The sequence below is a fragment of the Pelodiscus sinensis genome, chromosome 2 (assembly GCF_049634645.1).
Source record: "Pelodiscus sinensis isolate JC-2024 chromosome 2, ASM4963464v1, whole genome shotgun sequence".
Classification (NCBI taxonomy): Eukaryota; Metazoa; Chordata; order Testudines; family Trionychidae; genus Pelodiscus; species Pelodiscus sinensis.
The window spans coordinates 149,721,435-149,734,824 of NC_134712.1; the positions used below are offsets into that span (position 1 = coordinate 149,721,435).

The window sequence follows — 13,390 nt, forward strand, 5'->3', positions numbered from 1 at the left end:
GCCAAAAGCCAAATTAAGCTACTTCAACTTCATCTGCACAATTGATGTAGCTGAAGTTGTGTAGCATAAATCGACTTTTGCTCTGCAGTGTAGATGTGCCCTTAGTTACACCAGTACATAAGTCTGAGTGGAAACTTTTTCTGTTTAAACCAGGTTTATTTCAACTTAGATTTAAATTGATTAGGGCTTGTCTACATAAGAGAGTTATTCTAGAATAAAGAAAGTATGATTTGAAGTTCATTAACTATTCCAGGCAATTCCCCATATAAACAAGACTTTAAGCAGACGTTTAAGTTTAATCAGAATAAGCCATTCTGAAACTCATTCTGTCTGCATGGGGGTTTATATCAGTTTAACTAATTTAAATTAAACCAGTGCAATTTTTCATGTAGACAATGGCCGTGGGCACCCAGAGTCAATTCAGTGTGAATTCCCTTCAAAAATCCCAGCACACTGTCATTCTGTGGATAGAAGAGATAATATTTTCAACCACAAAGGAGAAGCAGTTTAACAATATTAATCTCAACAATTATTATAATTATGGAGAAGAGGGGAAGTAGACTGGTTCCCACTTATATACACAGCATAAAATATGTGAAAATGTCACATTTGTTTGAATGTTTCAATAAAAGGATAATTTTTCTGAGTGAGTAAGCAAGGCTGCTTAGAGTCTGTAGCAGCCTCTTATTCATTTGACCCAGTTTTGCAAATTTTCTTCATTTGAGTGTGACAGCGATTAGGTAAAGAGCTTGATATTTCTAGCACACAGTCAACTGCTCCTATTTGATGCTTCTTGTGAGTTTAAAGCCTATATTCAATAAAATGCTTTAATAACATACTAAAAAGTTCTGCCTAGTTCTGAACAGATTAGGAACTAACTTTTAGCAAACAGTCTGGTCACATATTTTACATGTCTGTATAATTAGTGACCTGCCTAAAGTTCTTACCTTTATCTCCTTAAGACTTTTATCTTCATATTTATTTAGGGTTTCATCAGGAGAAAAGCTATCGTCTTTTTGGGTAGCTATGCTCCTTTCCCCCACCCTATGTCTCTCTTGTCTATTTAGTTTGCTTCTGGGTAAGAACTCGCATGACAAATTTCAGAATTTTGAGAATAGTTAAAACCTAGTTATGAAAGAATTTAAAAACAGGTGTCTCTAAAGGAAGTGCTGACAGAATAACTATAATACCACAAGTGAACCACTATTTCTGACATTTAAATACTATGCTTTTATACAGGGGTGCCCTTCCTAGAGGTGGGCTGGACAGAAAATTGGGGATCTATACTTATTTTTTTTAATAAAGATGTGTTTTCTCTGTTATACTCAAATGGAGAATAAAAATATATACAGACAGATTAGTTTTAAACTTCATCTATGGTGGCTCAGTGGTGCATCATTTATTCACAGAAAATCAATAGAAAAAAACTAAGTCAATAAATAACTAAACCAATCATGTTAACAAGAATAGCAATAAACACATACAAACTTCTGGAAAAAAATTACTGCTTACATTGTACTAATAGCTAATTACTTTAAATCGGAGAATGTATACATAAAAAGAAAAGGAAAACACACATACACACACATTATTATTTAAAACAAAATAAACAACCAATAAAAACTAAGTACACTTTTTTTTCCCTAGCCAATTGAACCCATATTTCCATTCCAGTCAAATCCAAATGCAATCAAATATATATAATCTGAAAATTCAAAACATTTTTAAGGTACTGACCACTCTGGCACTGATCCAGGAAAGCAATTCAAACTGTGCTTCATTTTAAGAACAAGTCATCCCATTGACTATATGTCCACTAAAATATACATTAAATCTTAAATATAAGCATATGCTTAAGTACTTTAAAGGACCAGGGTCAGAGAGCTCAGAAGGACAGAATCCTATATCTGTCATTAAACTATGAACTAATAAAACTGGTACAAACTGGGCCAGGCAATAGCTGCTCTGACTTTTTTTAAAGTAAAAATAAACATAATAAAGAGTTACTGAAAATGAGAATCAAAGATGTGCTGACCCAAATAGACAGGTGTTCTGATAATGCCTATAGACAGCCATCAAGGGATTCAGCTGAAGGATCAGGGAATGAGTTTCTCACATGAGGATCTGGGAGCTACCCACAATCAGGTTCATTAGGACCCTCAGTGTCCATACTGGACAGATAAATAGTCACTCTGCGGCATTAATAATTAATTTACATCTTCTGTCTAAGGGACAGGATTTGGCAAATAACTAAAGGTCTGTTGTTAAGTGTCAAAATCTGAGGGTGTGTCTAGACAACAGGGTTTGTTTGTTGTTGTTGTTTTGTTTTTTGAAAAAGTTACCTTTTTTCGAAAAAACTTCACCTGTGTCTAGACTGCTGACATGTTCTTTTGAAATTAAATCTAAAGAACGTGGCAGTTTTTCCAATTGTGGAAAACCTCATTTTACGAGGAATAATGCCTTTTTTTGAAAGTGCTCTTTCAAAAAAAGGCATTATTGAACACAAACAGTGCTTTTTCGAAAGAGAGCATCCAGATTGCGTGGGTGCTCTCTTTCGAAAATACTGCTTGCTGTCTAGATGATCTCTTTCGAAAGAAGCTTTTTTGAAAGATTCTTTCAAAAAAGCCTCTTTCAAAGGAGGCTTGTAGTCTAGACATAGCCTGAGTGTGGATGTACTCTTATTGCATCTTTTAACTCAAACTCAGGAGCACATCAGGATCCAAGGGCAAAAATTAATGCTAAGATACTGTTTTAAAAACTAATCACTCCTCTTCACCAATCTACGTAATAGTCAAATAATATGAAAACAGTTAAGGACTAAGTCTCACTTACATTAATGGCCTTTTTACACTGCTCTGACTGTCAAGTGGATCCTTTCAGTGGGCATGAACATCATTTATTTCCAATCAAGGCCTCTTTATGCTGATTGAGTTGTGTAAAAAGGATTTTGTGTAAATGAGAATTGGGCTCTATGTTTTTCTTTTTAAACCTTGCTTTTTACATGAGTACATAAAACACTTAACTAATCTTTTTTGCATTTACAAAACTCCAAAAACAGTCTGTTTTTTAAAGAAACTGTACCAAAAATATCAGTTGGGCTAAGATTCTTTAATCCAAAAATGCAGGCTGAAGCAAATCTCTATGCCTAAAAGATAAGATCTTAATGGCTGAGATCTATAAAATAGGACAGTTACAGAGCCTATAACCCTAGCAGCACTGCTATGCAATGGAGTTGAAATAATATATATTTCCATAAACTCACTCTTTCAAAATATGAGACGTGAGATACATAAAATAGCGGTTAAACAAGTTATAATTACAAATAAAATTGTTGCAGAGGTTAGAATTCTTGCAGCCTATCATGTTAACAACCTAAGTATTCTTAAATATTTACACAAGACATGCTTTTAAAAATGTGTGAACATATTTACATAATACTGTGTAATAGTTCAGCATATAACATACTGTTCTATCAGTTCTTTATGCGAATGTTCCCCTAAAAACTTAGAGAAAATAATAGATGTTTAAGACATCTTAAAACTCTCAACATTCCTTAGCTTTTGATGTTACAGAGGTCTCAGGTCACGGTGTGTCCATACCTACCATATGTGCTGCAATAGTTAAGAATAAGGGTACGGCTAGACAGCGAGGATCTATTGGAAAAAGATATGCAAAATGCACTTCACATTTTGCGTATCTTTTTCTGATACTTTTGTCAAAAGAGGCTTTTCCGAAATTTGGCCCATCTACACTGGGCCAAATTTCAGGAAAAAACCCTCTTTTGAAAGCCCCCTTCTTCCTCATGGGACGAGGAATCCAGGGGCTTCTGAAAGATTGCGTTTGCTCTTCCGCAAAAAAAAAAAAAAAAAAAAAAGGAAGAACAGACGCATTCCCTGGATGCGGCGGAGTTTTTTCGGGCCCTCCCCCCCGCCACAGTCTAGCCGTACCCTAAGAGGGCAAGTTTAAGAAGAAGAGTAGGAAGTGAAAAATGGTGAATGTTGACTTGAAATTTTGCATGTCCCTTCTAGAAGTTGCTTGCAGTAGCAATGTAATATTGAAAAAAAACCACCCATACCTCTAGTTATTAAAGAACCCTTCTTCAACAAAGAGAGTTATATGTAATGATCAGACTTGAAAGCAATTTTAAGTTGATTCCAAGGAGAAAAAGGGGAGGGAGGATACTACTGACAGGAATCTTAGTGATTTGGAGTACATGGCTCCTGCTGGAGTCTGGTAAAACAGTATTTTTACCAAGGGTCCGATTCAAAGCCTGCAGAAGTTAATGGAGGCTTTTTATTAAAGTCAATTGGCACTGGATCAGGCCCTTATATGTGTGTGTGTGTGTGTGTGTGTGTGTGTGTGTGAAGACTTACCTTGCATTGCTTGGGTCCTTAAGGACAGGGGGCTGGCAGTGGGGGGGGGGGGGGGGCACAGTAGTCAGGGCAGTGATTGGGGTTGCAGGAGTCAGGGTAGGGGGTGGGGAGGTTTGGGGAGCTCACAGGGGCTGCCTGCAGTGGCAAGGACAGTGCTGCAGTTACCACCCCACTCAGCCCCTGGGTGGAGGTGGGGCTGTGTAGCCCAGCATAGCCTGTGTCCTCCCAGCCGCATCTGGACCCTGAGGGAAATGAGGATCTTCCAGGGCAAGCCCAAGCAGCCTTCCCAGGAGTTGTAGGGGAAGGGATTGCATGGCCAAAGCCTAGTCCCAGCAAGTCCTCAGTGTGGGGGGGGAGAAGGGGGAGGGAAGGTGAGGCGAGAGAGGGATTGTGCTGCAGCTGCCACCCCTCTTGGTTCCACTGCAAAGGGCAGGGCTGCCTAGCCTGTGTCCTCCCAGCCCCAGCTGGCCCTTGGGGAAATGGGGGGGGGGGGAAGTTGCACAGGCTGGTCCCAGCAGACCCATGGTGGTTTGGGGGTGGGGGCTGTGTGGCCCTGACCCAGCAGGTCTCCTGGCAGGGAAGGGACTGTGTGGGCTGGCCCCATCAGTCCCTGTGGGGCCAGGGAGGGGCTTCACAGCCCCAGTTCTGGCCCCAGCAGGCTCGGGGGGGGGGGGGGAGGCTGTTAGGATGTAGGACTAGTCGATTATTCGCTTCCCCACCACCACCTGCCCTCTATATCAGATAGAGGGAGCAAAGGGGGAGAGAGAGGGGGTACTTCAAAGCGACAGTGCCACATGGAGCCCAGCTTACAGGCACTGTGTGGTGCTGCTGCTTTGAAACTCTGTGGTGGTGTTTCAAATGGGCAGAAATGTGTGGAGCCAGGATTCAGGCGGGGACCCCCTAGCTGACCCTGGGCTCCATGCGGCATTTCTGCAGAACCAGCTGGAGTCAGCTGGGGAGTCTCCAGCAGATCCCGGGTTCCATGGAAATGCCACGCAGAGGATCCCCGCTGGGGATTCATGTACATTTCAAAGCTGGCATGCCTGCATGCAGCCTGGAGTCAGTGGGACTTCTCGCTGGCCCCGGGCTGCATGTGGAGTTCCAGCTTTGAAATGTACAAGAGCCCCAGCTGTTGTTTTGTGTACATTTCAAAGGAGGAATGAGGACGTGCGTATTGAGTAGTCGATGGAAATTCCTCAACTAGTAAATTAATCGATATTTGACATCAATACTGCGCAGCGTGGCCCTGGTAGCTCCTCCGGAGTCGGCAGGGATGCATGGCTGGCCCCTGCAGCTCCTCTAGGTGTATGTGTGGGGAAGTGGAGTTGCATGGCATGGCTCCAGCCCCAGCAGGCCCTCGAGAGATGGACATATTGACCCCAGCCATGGCACAGAATGACAGCTCAATGTGGTTGTGAGCATTGGAAGGGCTGTTGGCATATTTTACTCACAAGATTGAGCCTCAGTGAGAAAAATATTTCAGTAATTGTAGCTGCTTGTGGCATCCTTTGTGTAGCAAAGAGGGAAATGTTTCCACTGAGGCAAAGTTGAAGCAGCTGTCTGCTGAATTTGAACAACCAGATACAAGGGCTATTAGAAAAGCTTGACCCAGAACTATACAGCTCACAGAGGGTTTGAAGGCCATTTTACAATGACACAGAGTAACATGTGGTGGTATATGGTACTGTACCTGACTCTCCTCTTTTGCGGCCTGGAAACAATCGAGTGGTGATTGCTGTAAATGTAGGACTACAGCACTGTCAGTGCACCTACAAAATTCATTTGTGAATGATCCTATGAATTGTGTGATTCTGTGGAACCAACTAATTAGTTGCTTTCAGCATATATGAAGACTTGGCAGCATATATTATAAACTAAGAAAGCTAAACTATGTTCCAAACAATAGAATTTTATTCTGTAACAAAATCAGTTAAAAAAAAACCACTTGTGTGATCTTTTAAAAAGCTACATTAACAACTTAATAAATTACCAAAAAACAGAACTTTTGAAGGGGAAAGAATTTCCATGTCCATTTCAGCTACACATACACTATCTGTGGCTTTCACAGGGCAGTGTTTGTGAAGCTGTGGTTGATTTTAATGTCCTTTCGAGTGACAGGGGTTGTGCAGCAAGGAGCATTATATGGAGGTCCTGATAATGAATTCTGAATGGGCTGCTGACGGAGGCGAGCATATGACTGTTGAACCTGCAGGTCCACCAGACTTTGCTGCCCGAGGTTCCCAAGATGCCCCATTGCATCCTTGTACATCTCCCTCTTCTTTTTCCTGTTGGGACTCCTGGTCCTTTCTCCTCTCCATTCTTTCCTTCTTGGGTCTGTTTGCTGTGTTCTTCCTCTAGGCCCTGTGTATGTGGTCTGAGGTAGCACTGACTTTCAGGAAGTCACTGTACATGTTACCCTGAATCCTCTTCATTTTCCTCCCTACCTAACGCAGGCATTCCCTGAGTTTGGAAGGAGAGATCCTGAAAGCCACAGTGGCAGCGGCTATAGATAAAACACACAGAAGAATCATTCTCAGAGGGGTAGCCGTGTTAGCCAGTAGCTTTAAAATCAATGAGCAGGCCTGTGGCACTTTAAAGACTAACAAAAATATGTATATAATATCATGAGCTTTCGTGGGCAAAACCCACATCATCAGATGAGCTGGAAGCTGATATGGAAATACAGGCAGTCCCCGAGTTACGCGGATCCGACTTATGTCGGATCCGCAGTTACGAACGGGGCTTTTCTCGCTCCGGAGCGGAGGGATGCCCAGATGCACTGCGATCCCGCCACCCGCGTCCTCCGGGGCGAGAAAAGCTGCTCCGCGTCTCCCTGGTCTGCTGCGGGGAGCAAAGCTGCCGAGGACACTGGCAGCGGGACAGACGTGGCACGTCTGGGCTGTCCCGCTGCCCGCGTGCTCCGTGGCTTTGCTCCCCGTCTCCCTGGTCTGCTGGGGGGGACTCCCCCCAGCAGACCAGGGAGACGGGGAGCAAAGCCGCAGAGGATTCGGGCGGCGGGACCGCGGCGCGTCTCGGTCCCACCGCCTGCGTCTCCCTGGTCTGCTGGGGGGGGCGCAGCTAGTGCGCCCCCCCCCCCCAAGCAGACCAGCCTTTTCTCCAGACGCCTGTGGTAGAGCAGTTGGGGCGCTGCCGGTTGGTCCCACAGCGCCGCTCTGGGCGCTACTGGACCAACCCGGCAGCACCCCAGCTGCTCTGCCCCAGGCGTCCCCAAGTCAGCCGCTGCTGAAACTGACTAGCGGCTGACTACAGGAAGCCCGAGGCAGAGTTGCTCTGCCCCGGGCTTCCTGGAATCAGCCGCTGATCAGTTTCAGCAGCAGCTGACTTGGGGACGCCTGGGGTTCTTAAGTTGAATCTGTATGTAAGTCGGAACTGGCATCCAGATTCAGCCTGTTGAAACTGATCAGCGGCTGATTCCAGGAAGCCCAGGGCAGAGCAACTCTGCCTCGGGCTTCCTGTAGTCAGCCGCTGGTCAGTTTCAGCAGCGGCTGAATCTGGACGCCAGTTCCGACTTACATACAGATTCAACTTAAGAACAAACCTACAGTCCCTATCTTGTACGTAACCCGGGGACTGCCTGTAATGAGAACCCAGAATTTATAACAGAAAATGAAGGGAAGGGGGGGAAAAAAGGTACCTGACAACTGTAGTACTGGTGCTAATGAAGCTAATTGAATGGGCTGGAAGTGTCCCATACTTAGCTTTTCATGTAAATGAGGTGCTAAATACAGGGAAAGCTGACTTTATAATGCCACATCCAGTTAATGTCTTTGTTCAAGCCCAGGGAAATAGTGTCAAATTTGCATATGAAGGTCAATTCTACACTCTCTCTCTGTAATTGGCTTGTGAAATTTCTTTGTAGAAGAAGGGCTACTTTTAAATCCATTAATGCAGTGGTCACCAACCAGTAGATTGGGATCTACTGGTAGATCTTGGAGCCTCTGACAGGTGATCCTGACTGGATTGGCCAGGTACTGTCACTTCAGTTGCCCCCTTCACCCACTGTCATGCTGCTTCTGCCCTCTGCTTGGGAGCTGCCTCCCCTGGGAGCCTCCTGCTTGCTGTGCAGGGTGTGGGAAGGGGAAGAGGAGGGCACTGATGTCAGGGTGTCCCTCCTCCCTCCACTTCTGTACCCTATTTCCACAAAGAGAAGAAGGGGCTGGAGGGAACTTGGCAATGAAAATATCTGCCACTCTCACAAACTGTGTGGGTCTCTGTCATTCTCAGACACACACACTGTCCTTCACTCCCATCTCCTGACCCAACACACATGTGGGCTGTTGTTGTTACTACTTTTACTGCTTGCAAATTGTACTATTTTTGTTTTTTGACTGGTCTGTGCATTTCATAATTTTCATTTCTCTCTTACACGTAAATGTAATTCTTTGGGTAGCGAGTTCTAAAATGCCAAACCTGTACTGGACTAATTATCCCTTTGGTAATTGCTGCTCCTGGAAGTGGCTGGCATGTCCTTGCAGCCCCTGAGAAAGGCAGAGCGGGGGTCTCCACATGCTGTTCTTGTCTGCAGACACCGCGCCTGCAACTCCCATTGATCAATAACAGGGAACCGTGGCCAGTAGAAGCTGTGGGCTCAGTGCTTGTAGATGAGGGGCAGCATATGGTGCCATGGAGCCATTGCTGTACATGCCAGCTGCTTTCAGGAGTGGTGCCGGGCCAGGGCAGAAGTAAGCTACCTTAACCCAACTGCTCCACCACACGGAAGCCATCTCAGTTGAATGGTGCCTAGCCAGAACCTGCTTCCTGAATCCCTGTCCCAACCCTGAACCTCCTCCTACATCCAACCTCCTGCCCCAGACGTGAGTCCCCCTGCATCCCAACTCCTTCCCAGAGCTTGCACCTTGAAACTCCTCCTGGACCCCAATCCCCCATCCTGGGCTAAGCCTGGAGGGCCCTCCCACCTCCCCCCCCCCAATCTGAACCCCTTGGCCCAAGATCAGAGGCTGCATCCCAATCCCCTACCCCAGCCTGGTGAAAGTGAGTGAGGATGGGGGAAGAAGGAGGATGGAGTGAACAGGGCGAGGCCTCAGAGAAGGGATGGAGCAGAGACAGGGCCTCAAAGAAGGGGCAGGAAGGAAGCCGGGCAAGGGTATTTGGATTTGAGGTAAATCTTACATTGCACTTACATGGAAAAAATGATCTTGTGTTTAAAAAGGTTGGAGACCACTGCATTAATGAGTACCCAGGCAGGTTAAAATGTTCCCCTGTGATCCCTCACTCTCACAAGTGGGAAACAAGCCAGTCCTTGCCTAGACAACCCCCTAACCTGAAGCAAATTCTTTCCAGCAGCCACACATCACACCTCAGACACACTGACCCAGGAATCTACCCCTGCAATAAATCCCATTGCCAACTCTGTCTACATATCTATACTAGTGACACCACACAGAACCTAACCACATACGCCACAACATCAGGGGCTCATACACCTGCACATGCACTAACGTGATATATGCCATAAAGTGCCAGCAATGCCCCTCTACCATGCATATTGGTCAAACCAGACAGTCTCTGTGGCAAAGGATAAAGGGAGACAAGTCAGACATCAGAAATGGTAATACACAGAAACATGTTGTCAGCCGACGGTCAGGGCAGGGTGTGTGTGTGTGTGTGTGTGTGTGTGTGTGTGTTATACACCCGAGACTTCAACTGCTGAGACTGGAATCCCTTGCAGCGGGCAACCTGGAGGAGGTTGACGGGCGCCCCAATTCTGCCAACCGATGGTCAGGGCAGTGAGTGGTGTGTGTGTGATGACCCAGTTAAAGGAAAAGGGCAAAGTACTGCAGGAAAATCCTCTTGCAAATAGCTTCAAGGTCATATGATGTCTATCCAAAGAGGGCAGTAATTAACCTAACCTACAAGGAACTTGCCTATAAACCAAACAGAAGTGGAAGCTGGGAGTCTCTATCATTTTGTCCTCTCTACCAAGTTAGAATAGCTTCATAGGACATCGTAGAAGCCTCCACACCTCTTAGCTATCCTGACCATACCGCCAATCTAGCCAGTGCTGTGCACTTCTGAGACTGTATTCCAAGCACACTGGTGGGTACAGGGATTGTGGGCACCCTCTGACATGTAGTTTATCACTGAATGTGGGCTAGAAACATTATATATGTTTCACAGAGTAATAGAAATGTCTCTTGTGATATCACTTGACTTTAGATAACAAATTACCTTAGTGTTGTTTAATTAATTGCAGTATTTGATGGCTGAAAAAATGTCTAAGCCCTTGTATCTTCTTTTCAGACGTAATTAATTACAACTTCAAAAGATTTCTGCCTTAAGTGAGTGAACGGGTAGTTGCTGCAAGGAAGGACAGACAGCAGTTTCTTACACATCACTGGGTCTTCTCACAAGTAAGTCCTTTTTCTTACTTATTTTTCTTTCTCTTCCTCCTTTTTTCAACTTTTTCTCTTTTCTGTGGCTCTGACTGCCATCATGGGTAGAGCTGGGTGAAATTTTTCAACCAAAACTTTGTTTCAGTGAAAAATTCAGGCCCGACAGCAACACCAAATCCTTTTATGAATTCATGTTGATTTAATCGAATTGTTCATTTAGAGAAAAACTTTAAAAACAAAAAATTGAAATGTCAGTTTTTCAATGGAACAATAACCATGATCCTGGACATATCCATGCGCATTTATATATCAAATGTAATTACAGTATAGGTAGGTCAATAAAGCATCCTTCTTAGTGATCTTTTTTGGCCATGGGATCCTAAATCTTGTTCAAACTTCAGCCACAGTGACCCCACAAAGAGATACTTTCCTAAGTCAGAGTGTCCCAGAATAAGCTGTCCTCCTTTTACAAAAAGCCCCTCAAAGTCACAAAATTTGAACACTGAAGAATCAGTTCATTATAGAAAAGAAAACAATAATAATTTTTTACCAAGACCCTCAAGGGTTCTTTCCTCTTTGGGATTATTTATGATGCTGAATTGCCTCTCTTTCTGCAGAGCATTAGACCTGAGATTCAACCCCAGTTGCAGTGTTCTGAGCATCATTTGATGGTCCAGTCAAGAGCCCATCTTGTTCTTCTTTTCATTGGCTAGTGATATCGGTAGTGTCATGTCTTCAGCTGTCTTCACACCTGAACAGCCCTGACACAGCTACCTTACCTAGCCCTCGGGCTGTTCTGCATTTAGTTTCCTCATCAATCTAACTAAATCCAGAGGAAAAATCTAGTTAAATTGCTGCAATGCCCTAGTGTGAATGAAGTTATAGCAGCATAAAAGAGTTTATATTACTACAGCTAGTTTCAATAACAACTATCTGAATTATGGTAGCACATAGGAGTCTTAATCATGGACCAGAGCCCCACTGTGTTAAGCCCTGTACAAACATACAGCAAAAGATGGTCCCTGCTTCCACAGGCAAAGTAGTGCAAAAACATGAAGACAAGCCCTCTACAATTTGGGACTCTGCCACCTCCTTTTCCCCTTAGCCCTGGCTTTAGGGATGCCATTGCCTCTGTCACAGGTAAACTAGAGAATAGATCTTACCAGGTCCTTGGAGGACCAGCTTTTTACAGGGACCCAGAGACTAGCAAAGAGCATCATAACTGAGACAGATCCTGCAATGTTCTCTCTTAAAAAGATAAGGAGCCATATGATGGTTGAGGAAAGGAGTCAAAAATTTGGGAGGCTTTACTGAATTTAAGGAGAGGAAGTTGGGAGAAATCTGGTGGGAATATGAATGTGGGAGATGGGAAGACCTGTGTAGCATTAGAGAGAAAGTTATGTGTTAAAAAGGATGGATCATAAAAAGTTGAAAGGAAAGAGTTCTGGTTGGCTTGGAGGAGGGAGAGAGAATCCACAGAATTTTTTAGCAGTTCAGGATCAAACAAACATCCTGTTTTCTCAGGATTTATCTGAACTCAGATGAACTTACAAAATTTTCTGAAGTCCCCTCTCCCCTGCATCATTAAAGAGCTAGATTTATATGAAACTACATTTGTAAGATACAGGCCGCCAGTGGGGGAGGGGAAGTGACAACTGCCCCACGGCCTGACAATTCTAAGGGGCTATGGGCTCCCGGCACTGCTGCTGCTGGCAGTACTTGGAATCCTGGACCCTTAGATCACCCCCAGAGCAGCACACTCCAGGGGGCTCGAAGGGCTGTGGCGGGGGGAGACATGGCATGCTCTGGATGGTGCTGAAGGCTGGCTACCTCCGGCCTCAACCCTTACTCTAGAGCAGCAGTTCCCAACCTTTTCTAGGTGGGGACCCATTTTGACAGTTCAGGAAGTCTTGGTGACCCAAGGCAATTCAAAAACGGGGATGAGAGAGGGCAGAGCCACCTGGAGAGACACTTGACAACCCTTTTGAAATGTAATGGTGACCCATATTTGGGTTCTGACCCATAGGTTGGGGAACCCTGCACTAGAGGCTCAGCCCATTCTGAGAGCACGAAGCCAGACCCCTCCCGCAACCTTGCCCACAGGCCTGGTATGGCTGTCAGCTCTCCTGTTGATATACAACACAAACCACTCTCCTAGCTTCCCAGCTGAGGAAATATAATTTTAAAAAATCCATCCTTAGAGTCTCTTCCACCTATATAGCAATGAAGATTTTCATACCACTACATTGCACCCTGGGCTACAGTATATCTCTCTTTGTGGCTGCATATAACAACAGTAGATATGTTGTTTGCTTCTTGTTGGAATATGTTCCTCTTGAGAGCATGCTGTGGATGTTGTGAAACTCAGTGCATAGCTAAACTCTTCCTCAGCTTTGGCAATCCTATTTGATCATACTGTGCTGATAGGCAGTGAAATAGTAGGACATTATCACTTTCTGCAACTGCACATTTTTGGAATAAAGATGCACAAAAATAAATGGAATGGAAGCCATATAATAGAGCTACTAGAGTAGCAAAAGTTTTTACCTGCTATAATTAATTAAGCTTAGCATCTTCTTTCCCGAAAATGAGACTTCATAAGAATGCACACTATTTAATTTCATATGTAGTGAACTAAGAAAA

The 13,390-nt window shown here is 44.5% G+C and overlaps 1 protein-coding gene across 3 annotated transcripts in view; it reads left to right on the plus strand.

Annotated features, from left to right (window-relative positions):
- LOC102455363 (poly(rC)-binding protein 3-like) overlaps nucleotides 1-13,390 on the plus strand; it is a 685,006-nt gene that overhangs the window by 440,410 nt on the left and 231,206 nt on the right. For all 3 annotated transcript variants that reach the window (XM_075921613.1, XM_075921612.1, XM_075921614.1), the window contains one exon: nucleotides 10,656-10,765. The gene's annotated coding sequence lies outside the window, so the exon portion shown is untranslated. The remainder of the gene's footprint in view (nucleotides 1-10,655; nucleotides 10,766-13,390) is intronic.